This window comes from Eretmochelys imbricata, chromosome 10 (assembly GCF_965152235.1).
Source record: "Eretmochelys imbricata isolate rEreImb1 chromosome 10, rEreImb1.hap1, whole genome shotgun sequence".
Classification (NCBI taxonomy): domain Eukaryota; kingdom Metazoa; phylum Chordata; order Testudines; family Cheloniidae; genus Eretmochelys; species Eretmochelys imbricata.
Window position 1 is genome coordinate 16,459,386 of NC_135581.1, and position 5,148 is coordinate 16,464,533.

Consider the following 5,148-nt stretch of genomic DNA (forward strand, 5'->3'; position numbering starts at 1 on the left):
ACCTGCCGGGGCAGGGGCGCGCGCGCGCTCCAAACGCCACGCCGCGGGCTGACGATGGCTTCACCCGGCTGCGGCGGGCAGGGGAGCGGCGCCGCAGCAGCAGCGCCACCTGCTGCCCCTGCGGGTTAATGCTGCGCCGCCGGAGTCGGCGGCCTGCAGACGCCGTGGGCTCGGCGAGCCGCTGCGCTGCCCGCGTGCCCCAGAGGGGCCCCAGGGGCTATTCCGTGCTGTGCACGCTCCCGCGGGGTGTGAGCCCCCCCCCGCCTTCCTAACCGGTCGGCCTCCTCCCCGGGAGCTCCCCTTCGCAATGCATACCCGCTGCACTTGGTCCCTGCGGCTCCTCTGGGGGGAGCGGACAAACACCGCCGGGCGAAGCAGCGGGCGGCCAAACCTCAGCGGCAAAAATAAAGGAGGTGAAGCAGGGAGAGCACCGAGTCAGTGCCTGTCCTGTCTATATAGCCCTCAAGGTCACCATAATAATCAGGTGGTAGCGTGGCCGAGTGGTCTAAGGCGCTGGATTTAGGCTCCAGTCATTTCGATGGCGTGGGTTCGAATCCCACCGCTGCCAGTGAGGTTTTTATTTGCAGGTTTGGCCGAGTTTAGTTTCCTAGCAATATTTTTAATTTGTTTCTAATGAAAGAGGGCCAGTTTTATGCCTGATGCGGCATCGTGCATAGTGGTGTGCCCGAGGGCAATTTAGAATGAAGGGGGTATAAAGTTTCTCTGCTATTTTCTGTCTGCTTTGTATGTCTTAATGTTTGTGAATTCGTCTCTTTCCCCATAGAAACCTCTTCCCCTTCAATGCATATATGGTTCTGGGGGAGAATTTTCTGCGGCTCACCAAAATGGTCTGGACCTTATGGGAGCATGATTTCTCATGAGTGTTCAGCCAGTGATCATGCAAGCAGTCAGGTGGACAGATTCCCAGTTCTTATGCAGAGATTTGCCCTGCTTCTGGGACAGATGAGCTGAAACTAGTGAAAGAGTTATTGGTGCAGGGACAGACAGAGGGTGAAGGTCTGTGAACCAACTATGATAGCCAAGCTACAGCAATGAAGATCATGGATGCTTTGTCCTGGGCTTCAGTCTGAAGTTGACTGAGATGGGACCCCCAGTCTTCGATAGAAGCAACAACCACCAGACATCTGCCATGTGGGGTTACAGACATGTATGATGACATAAGGCCTAGGAGCTGAAGGCTCTCTCTGTTGTTACAGGACTGAATTTGAGGATGTTGGAAAGGGTAACTATAGAATGGAATTTTTCAGCTGGGAGGTAAGATATGGTTATTGTTGCATCAAAGGTCTCCCTCTACAAACATCATGCATTGAGAAGGGGGTAAATGGGACTTTTGCAAATTTAACCGCAGGCCTAGTCGGGACAAGACTTGCCTGATGACTAGTTTCAGAGTAGCAGCCGTGTTAGTCTGTATCCGCAAAAAGAAAAGGAGTACTTGTGGCACCTTAGTCTTATGCTCAAATAAATTTGTTAGTCTCTAAGGTGCCACAAGTACTCCTTTTCTTTCTGATGACTAGGACACTGTTCTGGATCTGGTTGCTGGATGCTGCTTGGCCTAGCCAATTGTAAAAGTAGGGAAAAATTTGAATGTCCAAATGTCATAGGTGGGCTGCCACCATTGCCGTGCACTTGGAGAAAACCCTCAGGACTGAAGATAGACTGAAGGGGAGCAATGTGTATGGATAGTGATTGATGCTCACCAGAAATCAAAGGTACTTCCTGTGGGAGGCATATATTGCCACATGGAAGTACATGTTCTTGGGGGCACCATATCAATCTCTAGTCTCCAAAGAAGGGATCATAGACCATCCTATAATATTAGAACTAGGGGCCACCAAATGAAATTAATGGGAAGCAGGTTTAAAACAAAAGGAAGTTTTTCTTCACGCAGCTCATAGTCAACCTGTGGAACTCCTTGCCTGAGTAGGTTGTGAAGGCTAGGACTAAAACAGGGTTTAAAAGAGAACTGGATAAATTCATGGAGGTTAAGTCCATTAATGTCTATTAGCCAGGATGGGAAAGGAATGGTGTCCCTAGCCTCTGTTTGTCAGAGGGTGGAGATGGATGTCAGGAGAGAGATCACTTGATCATTACCTGTTAGGTTCACCCCTCTGGGGCACATGGCATTGGCCACTGCCAGTAGACAGGACACTGGGCTGGATGGACCTTTAGTCTGACCCAGTATGGCCATTCTTATGTTCTTATGCTGAACATAATTCTTTTGATTTCTTAGATCTAAAACATAGTGAAGGCTACCAGATTTCTTTGGGACCAGGAAGTACCAGGAACAAAGCCTTTCCCCTTTGTGCTGGTAAGAAACTTCCTCTATTGCTCCCAACTCCAGAAGAGACCATAGTTCCTGAAATGACATGGTCTTGTGAGAGGGGTCCCTGAAAATGGACAGGGAGGGTGGGTTGGGAAAGTGGAGGAAAATGAACTGGATAACATATAGCGCCTTTACCGTGTCACTCAAAGGAGAGTAGTGCTTACTAAACTTTTTCACACATGATTGCAGCTAGTATGTTGTTAGATTATACAACAGAATGGGGGTTTCAGACATTTTGGTAATATCATGCTACCCCTCAGACCTGAGAGCAGCATTCTCTACATGTCTCGGATCCATACTGGGGAAGGTGGAGGAGACTGGGTGTGCCAGTGCAAGAATGCACATCACACTTCCCCTTCATCCCCACACACCTTACCTGGAAAAGGTAATATAGCCACTGACTGTGCTACTTTTAAGCCATAGCCCTCCAGAGGGCTTCAGAGATTGCTGTGGTCAGAGGGGAGTCCCTGTTAGTGAGTCCCCAATTAAGTCACATTGCCAGGAAGCCATTGGGTAAGGATGGGGGCAGACGGAGGGGACTTCCACTTAGATGTCAGAGGTCATCAGTGGATTCTGGGATATCCAGCAGGTCTGTGGTCAACCAAACAACCCCCTGGTTTTGGGAAAGCGGCCCAAACAATCTTCTGGGTGCTCTCAATCTACCTGCCTGTGCAAATTGATGTTTGTGACAATGGCTCGGTTTCCCTTATCTCTTGGAAGAACTTTGAAAAATGATGCTAAACTATATGTAAGTTTTTTCATTTTCATCTAGTGGTATATTTTCAACTGGTTGTATTCAGATAAGAATATATTACTGAAAATATGAGTTTTAGATGCCTATTTCATTCTAATAATCTTTCAATAAGCATGTTGTTAATTTTAGCAGCTGAAAGGACCTATATAACCAAACAACTGACACATCACCTCTCTTAATAATTAAGTGAAAAGTAAATTTAAAAGAGGTTCTGCAGAAAAGTCCTATTTCATGGGCTGGCTAAATGTATAATACAAGGTGATCTCAAAATTCATACACACCAAACAAGGACTAATAAAAATAGATGAACTATTAAGTATCATTTGAAAAAGAAAAGGAAATGTAATACCATTGTTATTATTAAGTCAGGATTATGTCTCCATTCTGCTAGGTCCTGTGTGGTCACATAGGTTTCAGAGTAACAGCCATGTGAGTATGTATTCGCAAAAAGAAAAGGAATACTTGTGGCACCTTAGAGACTAACCAATATGTTTGAGCATAAGCTTTCGTGAGCTACAGCTCACTTCATCGGATGCATACTGTGGAAAGTGTAGAAGATCTTTTTATACACACAAAGCATGAAAAAATACCTCCCCCACCCCACTCTCCTGCTGGTAATAGCTTATCTAAAGTGATCACTCTCCTTACAATGTGTATGATAAACCTGGATTTGTGCTGGAAATGGCCCAACTTGATTATCATACACATTGTAAGGAGAGTGATCACTTTAGATAAGCTATTACCAGCAGGAGAGTGGGGTGGGGGGATGTATTTTTTCATGCTTTGTGTGTATAAAAAGATCTTCTACACTTTCCACAGTATGCATCCAATGAAGTGAGCTGTAGCTCACGAAAGCTTATGCTCAAATACCTTGGTTAGTCTCTAAGGTGCCACAAGTACTCCTTTTCTTTTTGTGGTCACATGGGAAGACACAAGCCTTAGTAACTTGCAGAAAGCAGAACAAAGCGAGAGGACTTCTCCTGGTCAGTGTATGTATGTGGGCTTTTCTCAAAGTTTCCTCCTTGTTTAAATAGTTTTTATAATATGCTTATTTGTCCAATAACATAACATTTGCATCACGTTCAAAAGACAAAGGACACACACAAACAGGACATCAACCTTTCAGCTTAAAAAAAATATCTGGCATAAATGCAGTACAGGATGATGACATTTCCTTAACTTAACAATGTTATTTCATTAATGATACTCAATATAATTAAGGTACACAGGTGTTGTACTGGTGTCTGTTGGCTCATGAAATTAGATACTTTAACTATGGACCAGAACAAAGTGCATCAACAATTGTACACTACTTCTGGAAGTCCTCAGAAGTTTGATGGAGGCCAATTAGAGGCCAGTGACCATTATGCATTGCTACTAAGCTTCGTAGCTGATATTGTGAGAAATTACAATGAGTGACCTTTATTAGCACTCATTCATATGTGAGAGAGCCTTAATACATGCTGAATTTCAAGTACACTTTTATTTCACCTCTTATGCAGTGTCACAATACAGCTAATTCACAAAAAAAATTACATTGGATGCATTTTTCTGTGCAGCTTGTGTGCATTGTGTATTGTTTACATGAATCTATTTTTCACTTTTGTTGTTCTATTTTCCAGCTTCTCTGTATTCCTTGCAATAACATGCATTGGCAACAGGTCTTGTCAGTCTTTCTCCTTATCCTAGCTGTGCTTGTCTTTGTTGATACAGTATTGCAGATTTACTGTAGTTCCTTCTCTTCCAGTTTGTCATCCACTTCAACAAGCAGTTTGGAAAGAAGCCCTTTTGGTGTGAAACAAATAGATCAAAGAGCTTTGATTCCTGCATTTGTCATTGGTGATCATCTTTAGCCTCCTGACCTTACTATACTTTATTTTAACCTTTTAAGAAGGTTTACTGATGTGCCATCTTTTTTTAGTTTAAGCCTACAAATAACTGCCTATTATATTGGAGCTAATATCTGGTGCAGAGTAATGCAGCACATGTGAGCTGAGGACTATACTGTGAGTGATTACAAGCCAGTTTATTAATGTTCGGGAAACATAAG

The 5,148-nt window shown here is 44.2% G+C and overlaps 1 non-coding gene across 1 annotated transcript; it reads left to right on the forward strand.

The window, feature by feature from the left end:
* Nucleotides 1–486: 486 nt before the first annotated feature.
* TRNAL-UAG (transfer RNA leucine (anticodon UAG)) lies at nucleotides 487–568 on the forward strand. The gene has a single exon. It is a non-coding gene; the product is annotated as a tRNA-Leu (tRNA).
* The last annotated feature ends 4,580 nt before the right edge of the window (nucleotides 569–5,148 follow it).